The sequence below is a fragment of the Limulus polyphemus genome, unplaced genomic scaffold, assembly GCF_000517525.1.
Source record: "Limulus polyphemus unplaced genomic scaffold, Limulus_polyphemus-2.1.2 Scaffold183, whole genome shotgun sequence".
NCBI lineage: Eukaryota > Metazoa > Arthropoda > Merostomata > Xiphosura > Limulidae > Limulus > Limulus polyphemus.
The window spans coordinates 491,425-503,448 of NW_013665793.1; the positions used below are offsets into that span (position 1 = coordinate 491,425).

Genomic DNA, 12,024 nt, shown 5'->3' on the forward strand with positions numbered 1-12,024 from the left:
AATACTCAAGAGCTAATGTGGTCGGCAAATGTTACTAATTTAGTAATTACCATCCTTTCAATATCATTAATGTAAATAAGAAAGAGCTAAAGCCCAAGTAATGACCCTATAATCTAATAACCATGCCAACCCATGCCGATGTGATTTTCTTAGCTAATCTTTTGTGTGGCACTTTATCAAATAAGTAACATCGTCGAAAAAGATAACAAACTAATAAGGTAAGATCTCCCCTTTTAAAATTCCTTTAGTGTATGTTTAGGTAGTGTTTTTGTCATCTTAAGAACCTTCTATGGAAAGGAGGCTATTTGACGAGTTTTCGTTTCGTTTGTCAACGTTTCAGTTTTCATGTACAGTGAGGCTTTCATTAGGTCACGGTGTCTAAGGTGTTGTGATTTCAATTATCTATTTACACCACCCCACCCCCTTAGAATGAGGATTAACATTAACAAATCCCCAATTCTAAGGCACGTGCTCAGTACTGACCTACCAAAAAAGTAACGAGAGAGGCTTGCATATTTGACCTTTTACCTATTTAAGGCCCTGAGGAAAACCTTGCCTGACTCTTTATATGTTCTTAAACTCCCAGTCTTCCTGCTTACTATCAACGGAATTATACTTACATGGTTCAGGATGATTTCAATGTTTCCCATAGAGTGTTCAGGATAAAAAAATATTGTTCATATCTTCTATAAATTATTACATCACTATTTTTATTTGTATCTGTGAAAGAATATCATATACATTAACTTCTATATAATATGTTATATTGTAATTAATACTTTCAATATAACGTAACGTTAACTATATATTATTTATTACGGATATTGTATTTGCGTAGGAATACCACGTACCGAAACTATTAAGCAGAAAACTCAATCCTTTTGTTCAGTTCAAGCGTTCAGATTTCCTGGATTACTATAAATAAATTAGATTATTAAATAGGATACTGACTTACCAAATGACCTGTTATCTCAGATATGAATCAGAAACTTTAGAAAGTATATATAGAGAGTTCTCATAGGTAAAATTAGCAATAAGTACTTTTTTAAACTTAAATACGTACAGTCTTCATGTTCCTGTAGTTCACGGGAATCTGTTTAGTTTAGTTGCAAGTAAATATTTTACAAGTTTTAATAATGAATAATCTTTTAACGTTTTAATACAAACTTTCTTTAAAATATGCGATGATTTTTAAAACTTATATATTCGAAGTCATTTTGCGATATGACTGCCTTCAACAAGAACGGGTGATTATGGAATAGTTAGAATTAAGAGGGCATTTGACTTGTTAAACATGAATGAATATTGATCAATATCATTCTGTCAAAATTTATTGTGCAACAAAACGCATAGCTGGACATTACGTGTAGTGTCACCACAGAAGGTGAAAAATTTTATTGTATCAAATCTTACTACTAGGTGGCCCTAACGGAGTTTTCGCAAAGAAAAAAGAATGACATTGTTCCTCAGTTGATTAGAAGTAAAATTAAAATGACTTTGGAAGTCTAAGATCATTACATAAAATTTGATTTATTTTCAGTATTTTAATCTGACATCGACATAAAGACAACAAAGTATATATACCCAACAAAATATGGAACATGTCAGACATATTTCTCCATCTTCTTTTAGCAACAATACGTGAACATTTAAGATGAAATCGCAAAATGGAGTAAATAATCGACCACGTTTTGTCTTCATGTTGAAATTGTTGCTTTTTGCGAAAAGCAAAAAAAAAAGTAGAATATTTTAGAAGTAATTTTTGAAGGATAAATTAAAAAACAAAATAAAACAAAATCGCCAGGAAATATAATAAACAACAACAAAACAAAATCGCCAGGAAATATAATAAACAACAACAAAACAAAATCGCCAGGAAATATAATAAACAACAACAAAACAAAATCGCCAGGAAATATAATAAACAACAACAAAACAAAATCGCCAAGAACTATGATAAACAACAACAAAACAAAAATGCCAAGAAATATGATAAACAACAACAAAACAGAAACGCCAGGAAATATAATAAATGGATCACCATTCTGAAATTCGTAGAAATGTCCACGAAAACAAAAACAAAAATAAACAGAATTTATTGTATCATCCATATATTTGACAAATATTTCTGAATATTATATAATCATTATTATTATAAAAAATAAATATAACTTTGCCCAATTTTTATTTTGTATAGAAATTAGACTTTAAAAAACACATTTAAAAACTATGATAATAATTTATTTACTTGGCGACGTTTTAAGTAAGCCTTCTTTTTAAAGCCGCCCCCCAGTGGCACAGCGGTATGTCTGCAGATTCATAACTCTAGAATCCGAGTTTCGATACCCGTGGTGGGCAGAGCACAGATAGCATATTGTGTAGCTTTGTGCTTAATTACAAACAAACAAACTTTTTAAAGCCATAAGTTACTACCGTAGTTTTAAAGGTGAAAAGTGATTTTTTTTTCTAAAAGTCTAATTTCCTTATTTTATAACCTGTGCATTTTTCTACTTATATTTTGTATAGCTATATGAAATATCTGGAAAACCAGTTTAGATTATTTTACAACTGGTTTCTTAATTTGAAAATAGTTAAAGCCTATCCATCTGTCTTCGGTAGTTCAAAGAAAAAAATGAGTTAATCAATTTCCTCACCACGTTGGACATTATCTATCTATATATTGTACATATATTATTTCGACATGAGCTGTCAGCATCTTAAATACCAATTGTAAAAATAAACTATTCTAAAAACCAAAAAAACTTCATACCGCGTGCTTCAACTAGAATGTAGAAATGTTTTTATTGAACGAAAGTGGCAGTTGCTTAAGAAAACAGGTCCACTGTGGCTCGCTGACATGTTTGATGTACCTTTTTTTCTCAGTTGATTTGCTATGTACGTTGCTATCTACATTTAGAGTAACTACTATATAAACAGGAGAAGAAAGACAGCAGGATTCACAAAGGGAATTTAATAATAGCCTCCTTGCAAATATTAATAAAAGAAGAACAGTTTGTTATTATTATAGTTTTATATTACCTCTGGTCGTCCTTTAAATTCAAGAAAATATCTCATATAAATACGATTTTGTTATTGTGATTCGAACAAATATCAAATCATGTTTTATAAAAAGCATATTTATCAAAAGTCTATATCCGCATATGGTTCAGTAATAATCCTTAATCATCTATATCCGTATATGGTTCAGTAATAATTCTTAATCATCTATGTCCGCATTTGGTTCAGTAATAATCCTTAATCATCTATATCCGCACATGGTTCAGTAATAATTCTTAATCATCTATATCCGCATTTGGTTCAGTAATAGCCTTAATCATCTATATCCGTATATGGTTCAGTAATAACCCTTAATCATCTATATCCACACACGGTTCAGTAATAATTCTTAATCATCTATATCCGCATATGGTTCAGTAATAATTCTTAATCATCTATATCCGCACATGGTTCAGTAATAATCCTTAATCATCTATATCCGCACATGGTTCAGTAATAATCCTTAATTATCTATATCCGCATATGGTGCAGTAATAATCCTTAATTATCTATATCCGCATATGGTTCAGTAATAATTCTTAATCATCTATATCCGCACATGGTTCAGTAATAATCCTTAATCATCTATATCCGCACATGGTTCAGTAATAATCCTTAATCATCTATATCCGCACATGGTTCAGTAATAATCCTTAATTATCTATATCCGCACATGGTTCAGTAATAATTCTTAATAATCTATATCCGCATATGGTGCAGTAATAATTCTTAATCAACTAACGCTGCAATATCACGTTCTATTATTACATGGATAACAAAAATAATTATTTTGTACAACGCTTGTGTACACAGTGATTGATAAAAATGTTGTTGTTTGACAACTTAAAAAAGGAGGCACATTTTATTTGGACGTCTCTATTATAAACCGTTTACCTAAAAATTGTTAATACAAATATTGTAAAACTACAGAAAACCGTAACCATGTGCATATTGAATCATGAAAGCATATTTTTACGATCGTTTTTCACCTGTTGTTTTATACGAACACAAGTGTTAAAGATTGTCATAAGATGTACGTTTTAACACAAAACAGGAATACTAAATATTTTAACAGCATTTTATTATTTGTGTTGGAAAGCATAGTTCAATATATACTATCTCTGATGAACTTCACTGCAGCCACGTTAGATACGAAACTCAAGATATTGAAATTAGAGCGAAACCACAAAATTAATTCCCACCCCTGTAAACGGTTTGAGACAAAGAAGTTGTGGTGCAAAAAATATTCTTCTGGCAGTTGAACAGCAAATAGAAAGTATGCTTAGATATATTTATACTCAGTATTAATATGCCTCAGTTTCAACACGAGTTTTCCAATAAAGAAACCTGCATTGAAATCACATACATCTAATCAGAAATCGCTGATCAGTTCTTTGAACATACATGTTTTTGTGATATAGGAGTAACATCAGTACTCAGTTTTGGCAGGTAATTTTAGAACACATAAGTTCCAGGGAAAATGCTAAAGTTCGCTATAGATATACTGAAAAGAAATTATATAGCTTTTAAAATCCCCCGACACTGATTTAGCGAATGTAGAGTTGTAATTATCATAGCATATGACAAGACTAAAGATTAAGGTTATGATAATCGTTCTGTATGTATTTCTCACATTTCTTTTTCTTCTTTTTTGAAGAATGTTTTTGACAGAAAGCTTTACAAGTTTTCTTTTACAGGCTGTATACGTTTCGACTTTACCCAAAACTTTAAAACGTGAATAACAAAACACAGATTATACATTTCGACTTTATCCAAAACCTAAAAACGTGAATAACAAAACACAGATGTATACGTTTCGACTTTACACAAAACTTAAAAACGTGAATAATACAGATGTATACGTTTCGACTTTACCCAAAACTTAAAAACGTGAATAATACAGATGTATACGTTTCGACTTTATCCAAAACCTAAAAACGTGAATAACAAAACACAGATATATACTTGTTTGGTGTTAGGCGGATTCAAACCCGAGACATGCATATTACGAGTCGAGCGCTCTAACTACCAGGCCATGCATTCTTCAAACTTCTGAATATAGTAGTTATATTGACATAAAATATTCAAAAATTTTACTGATTTTTATATGCTCAACTGTGACGTCTCATTTGAAAGACATCTTTCTTTACAAGATACAACGTCCCTATGTTCCTATAAAAATATCAGCCTTTATTCACTTTTCTCAAACACTGGCGTTTCTGGGCTTTGATTTGATGTTTGCACTAGGTTGTGTCTTAAAGGCAAACTGTTAGACTTCATAAAGTCGTGATTTAGAAAGTTAACAATTCTCATTGCAGAAATGTTGTTTGTCACAATGAAATGTTGTTTGTTCGCTTAAAATATGCAAGTTTAGTACTTCTTAAAATCGCTTTGTTTGCTTTTACAAGAGAATGCTGGAGCTCATTAGAATACTAATGGAATTTCAGGGAGCAGATTGAGAGGTGGACAGCAGATTTGATGTCATATGCAGCTTAGAAGTTGAGAAATAGGCAAGATAATTTACATAATTACATACTCAATTTGTCACAAACTCTCTACTCTATATAAACACAACAAACGTGTGTGGTATTTGTAAATGAACCACGCTTTAAATACAGTAAAAGATGAAAAGTTTCTTTAACTTCGAATTCTTTAATGATACAGAGTCAGATAAACGAAAGGTTTGGTTTGTTCCCGATGCTAGCGCAAAGGTACAAGAGGGTTATCTGCTAGCGCAAAGGTACAAGAGGGTTATCTGCTAGCGCAAAGGTACAAGAGGGTTATCTGCTCATAGTAGTCCGTAATGTTAAACAGAGAGATTAAACGGAAGGTAGATAGTCAACAAAAACCAATAACAGCACTGGCGGTGCTCGAATCGAATAGTAGAATTTAAATGTCACTCTTATAACACGATCATGGCCCAAATTTGCACATAAAGATTTTTTTTTCGGCAGCGATGTGAGCTCGCTATTGTTGTTTGTTATTAAGTACAAAGCTACACAAAGGACTATCTGTGCTCTGCCTACCACGGGTATCAAAACCCGGTTTCTAGCAGTATAAGTCCGCAGTCATCCCGATGTGAGCTCTTGAATTCACAATCTAGAACGTTAACAATTATAGATGGATAACTAGATAAATATATACTGAAATTCTTTTATACATGTATGCATATTTTTCAACATAAAACACACGGATAACAAGTGCTAGGATAAATGTAAATATATAACTGTCAGTATTTCATTTCTGAATGATATTATATTATAATTTATCGAAAAAGGTTATTGAATTTCAAGTCATCATAGATCTTAGTTTTCTTAAATTTGGTAAGGTGGAATGATTTAGGACAGTGTAAACACCAGCTTTACTGATCGCAAATCAGCAGAAAAAAAGCATAAATATAAATAATGTAAAATAATTCTCAAAACAAATGATACGTTAGGCAGCTAATGGTACGAAACATATTCACCCGTGAACTGTGTACTGGCCCAGCTATACTATCAGCACATGGAACGAAGGTGACTTATCTTTATACCTGGATTAATTACGTGGGTTAATACCGTGACCTGTGTACTGGCCCAGCTATATTACCAGCACATGGAACGAAAGTGACTTATCTTTATACCTGGATTAATTACATGGGTTAATACCGTGACCTGTGTACTGGCCCAGCTATATTACCAGCACATGGAACGAAAGTGACTTATCTTTATACCTGGATTAATTACATGGGTTAATCCCGTGAACTATGTACTGGCCCAGCTATACTACCAGCACATGGAACGAAGGTGACTTATTTTTAAACCTGGATTAGTTGCATCTGTTAATTCTGTATAAAATTTAATGAAAAGGGCATATCTCTAACTTAGATGTTTCTGAAAATAACCGGCGAAAAAATAAATATATTGAAATAAAAGTGGGCTGTGCAACTAAATGTTTTGCATTAAACGTTTTTAATTGGGAATTTTTGTTAATAAAACCTTTGTTTTTTACTTCCACATTTCTTTCTTATACAGACGAAATAATATTATAATAATAATAGTGATAATAGTATAAAATAGTATTTGTTTGATATTTAAGTTTAATTCTATTATCTTTGAATGGAAAGATTCGTAATAAATAAAAATAAATTTCTAGTTTCCCGGAGTTTATACGCTAGCAGTATACTAAAAACAAATTTTAGATACTATTAATTCAGCTTAGTTTAAAATATTATCATACCATTTGGGATTACTGAAAGAAAGTTCCCTTTATTCTCACAGGCAATTTACAAATCGTCATAGATGGCGCTTAATGTTCTAAACATTCACTGTGTAGGTTTCTCAAACACCAATAAAATATGCGTTGAAGATCCAAACAAAGCGAAAAAAATGATGACTTGTAATTTCTCTTACATTTATGGCTTAGTAACAATACTAACTCTGCGCTCTTGACATAGATTTATCATTTTCTGGTGGGCTGAAATGGAGCGTTATGTAGATTATGTAATATCGCAATGAGAACATTCTATAAGATTAAAATGACTGCATAGGAAAGGAATGGAACAGCTGATTATTGTGCTACGTTAATCGAGCCTGAAATGTCTTATCCAAAACTTGGGAAGCTAGCAAGAAGAACGTAATAATCTGATTCGTTAGAAATTATCTACGCAATATTACACTATCTACGAACATCAGTGAAGTCGAGCATGTTAAATCGATGTATATACATATATCCTAACACATTCAACTTTTAAGGGAAAATATACAAATAAATGGCTAGAATTACTTTCATTGGAAATAAATAAGTATTTTTTAAGACCAACCCACCTTTATTGGGATCTTTATTAGAACCTTCTTAAGATGTACTACATCATTCCGAACTGCATATCAAGCATATCCTCAAACAAAGCTATATTTTAGTTATAATCTATTCTGGACAGCGTTCATTGATCTATACAATATATTTCACGGAAAGTCCAGTCTTATTCATAGCATTAATTTCGTATTAGTGAAGTAAAAGTCGTATTGTTAAGAAGTAAAATAAGATCAAACTTACGAGAAAAGAGACATATGTCCCATACCATCTCCAAACATTTGTGAATAAAACTTATGATTTTTTTTATGCGCTTCTGGTGAAATTGTTTCTTATAGAACAAGTAGGTTTTAAGATATAATAATTCTAAGTAAGCTTTGCTACCATCATTCTGTATTTCTAACATTATTTTATATTTTCAACCAATTTATGTAGATGTTGAAAGTTACTTATAACACTAGCAAGCGAACATCAGTTTTGTCAGTTTTTAAAAGTCTCATTCGCTTACGTCTTTTCCACTCTTTATAAATTACACATGGCCTTTTAAATCATTAAGTTAAAAACTGACGAAAATTTCATTTCTAAAAGCTTAACGTACGTAGTTGGTAATTGGTAGTTTAAAATGATTTCCGTATATCAAATAATTGAACTATCTGCTTTTATATCTATCTATCTATTCTTCAAGTTAGCTTAGTCGAAAATACATCTATTTTAAATATAAAAAAACGAAATAGTTAATGATTTATAAGTATTAGCAAATATTTTAAAAAAATTCTAAAAATTACTCACCTGTCATCTATTTCCAGTGAAAAAACATTGTATCTCTATAGCATTTAAATAAAATAAAGTCAGCACGACTTACTGGTGTTTAAGTTTTAAAATATGTCTTTTTCTCTTATGCTCACTTTCAGCAAGTATTCAATTCTATTGTCTACCGTGCACGATGGTCGAAAGAGCTGGACAACATACGTACCTTGGCCAGCAAGAAAATGGCGGCACTGTGAAGCAAGTTCTTCGAAAATTGGAATGTATACCTTGATTCTTTACCGACCAGAAAAGGTAAATGGTGTGTATGTAGACAAAATACTCAATTCCGTATTACCATTCAACATTGTTGAAGCTAGGAATAATCTTTAAAGACAGGAGCTGTTGTGATTTTACCGAACGGACACCCCAGATTTATATATGTATACATATGTTTCCACAGTCTTATTCTGTATGTAAACTTCCGCACTCTACTCTTTTGACTCGTCTCACCGCTTCAATACTTCTGCGTTTATGAGTCTTAGAAAATGGTCGTAAAACCGCTCTGACAAATTATTTGTATTTACTTGCTCATAAAACTGAGGTTATGTTTACACTAACCTACTGTCCTGCAGATTCTTTTTTTTTTTATGTAAGAAATATTCAAGCTAAACTCCTGGCTGCAAATATTTTTGGTTTTATATTGTGTCACTTCATGAGTCGGTCATGTAAAGATGCTCGTAAAACCGTTTACTAATTTGTAATGAAAACGAGGTAAATTATTTTTTTCTCTTTTGTAATGCTCGCCGATAGATGGATGAATGAATCGATCGGTGGGTTTGTTCAAGACGAATCTAAACACTTGGATGAAACAACAGACTCCGTTTTTACGGAGTTATATGAATTTTTCATCCTAATTGCCAGGTGTTGCAAATTACATAGCTCTACGTACAAATTTACATCACGGTAGCAGTATATCTATAAGTTTATGTAAACATAAGTGTTGCATCAACTAAATTCGTATATTAATTGCTATGTTAAAGTGATCGTAACTAAGTGCTTCTATTGACAACGCGTTTTGTAGCATATATATACACAGACACACATATATATATATATACATATACTGTCTATAACAATTTCTTTTAAAGTGTATTTGTTCATCATCATATATATATATATGCCAAACGACAAATGAATTCACACATCGTAAGGTATAATAATATTTTATTACAAGTTACAGTAAGGAAGAATATTTTTAAAACAGGTTCACCGGTGCGATCATTCTCAAGTACATAAGAATGATCACACCAGCGATTGAAACGTCGAGCCTGTTTTTAAAATACCCTTCCTTACTGTAAAAGCTATAACTCGAAATAAAATAATACTTATAATCAGTAAGTAAACCTCAAGTAGAAACTATTAAGATATAATATATTTGAAGCTTCTAGATTTGGTATTTTGTGATGTTAATCAAAGAGAGGAAAACTAGTCTCATGCAGATCCTATTTACTGCTCATTCAACTTAATGACAAATGTCCAGCTTGAAGCGAGTTATTTGGAAAGTATTTTCTGTTTGGGAAACGTGACGTCTGTACAATAGCGTTGCCTATTTTAGAAATAAAAACATTAAGTGCCTGCATCAGTCCTGAAAGTAAAGAGCAGAGAAGAAACATTATTAAGCTGATCTATTGTGTGTATATATACGGATTCAGTAAAAAAAACACACAAAAAAACGTTCTTCTTATTATTGGATGGTTATATCGCATCACAGCAACCACTACTTATCAAAACACCGAAATATTCAATCTGGGTTACTTGTATGAAAGGCACGGAACTTCATAAGCCAGGCAATAGGTTGTCCAAACGTCCCTGGATAAAGAATTACCATAAAAAACGGGAATCTGAAGGTGTTACACCTGCTGAATAAATTAAGAAAGTGTAAAAACTTGGAGTTTTTGCTGATATATTTAGTGCAAATTGAAGGGAAGTAAAAGGTCCCCATTTTATACACGTTAAATACCTCATCATACTTGAATATTACATTAAAAAGAAATGTTCTGTGGTTTACAGGTATATGTAGATGGATCGATATATAGAATATATGCACGCAAAGCAACTCAGTAAAAAAAATAACGAGGATGCTTTTCATGTTTTTAATGCACAAGTTAGTCTAAGATTCTCTCTGTATTGTGTCATGCTTATTTTTCAGTCAGTCTTTAGTAGAGCTTTTGGTTATGTTAGATTTTTTCCTTATAAGTTTATAATTGAAAATTGAAACTATTTTTAGCGAATTAAAGTATTGTTATTTTTCCGCTTACTTTAGTGAATTAAGTTCTTAGTGATCGGTTCTGGTTTTTTTGAGTGGGCCCAGTTGTTCAGCGCACCGTATACGGATGTACGGGTCCCCAGTTCGTGTCCTGTATACAGGTGTATGCGTCCAGCGTTCGTGTTCCGTTATCGCAAAAACAAAAGTCGCGCTTCGCGCTTTGGGGCCCTTGGTGCGTTATAAGGGTGACGGCCAAACTCCAAGCACTGTTAGGGCCTGACAAGACTAGCCCAAGAGTTAGCTGACTAGAAGATTTTTTTCTTGTCTGACAGTTCAAAATTAGGAACGGCAAGTGCAGAAATCCCTTGAGTAGTTTTGTACGAATATCGCAAAACAAATATACAAGGCATTTTAACTTCCTGCCCATAATCCGATGAATAGAAAAAAACAACCATAAGGAACTTTACAGCCTGTAGTTTACTATTTTCAAATCGTAAAAATGACTTTTGATCTTTCAGATTTTATTTTGATCTTTTACGATTAATCTTCAACCGACTTAGTACATATGTTAAAAGTCGTAAACTCTCATAGATGGCTGTTCTACGAGACAGGCAGAACAATCTTTGTCAGATGAGTAAGTAATCATTTTTTTTTTTACGGACGGAAAGAAGGGAAATATGTCGTGAAACTAGAAAAAAAAAAGAACAGGAACAAAAAACCTCACCCACTGTCATTTTTTAAGAATGTCAACTTTCTTGATAAAAAATCGTCTGTTTTGTACATAATTCTTAACCGATGTACTTATTAAACTGTAATGCATTATATAAGTTTCAAGTTTTATATACACGATTATATAAAACACTACATTTCATTAAATACTAATCAAATGTTTATTAATTTTTAATATAAACGCGCCAGTTTCTTACCATGGTTACATGTAAACAAAGTTATCTGCATAGCTAATCTGTTGGGATTATAATAATTTATATTAATACATTTCATAATAAAAAAAGAAAACAATAATGAGATAAGTACTGCTATTTCATTGTAAAGAAATGTGAATATATATATATACATCCCGATACACAATCTGGCAATATATATACATCCCGCCACACAATCTAGCAGTATATATACATATATATATATATATATATATATAC

General features: G+C 31.8%; 1 long non-coding RNA gene across 1 annotated transcript in view; it reads left to right on the forward strand.

Moving 5' to 3' along the window:
- LOC111084952 overlaps positions 1-12,024 on the forward strand; it is a 64,458-nt gene that overhangs the window by 37,474 nt on the left and 14,960 nt on the right. The window contains exon 2 of the long non-coding RNA XR_002609828.1: positions 8,760-8,907. This is a non-coding gene — a long non-coding RNA (uncharacterized LOC111084952). The remainder of the gene's footprint in view (positions 1-8,759; positions 8,908-12,024) is intronic.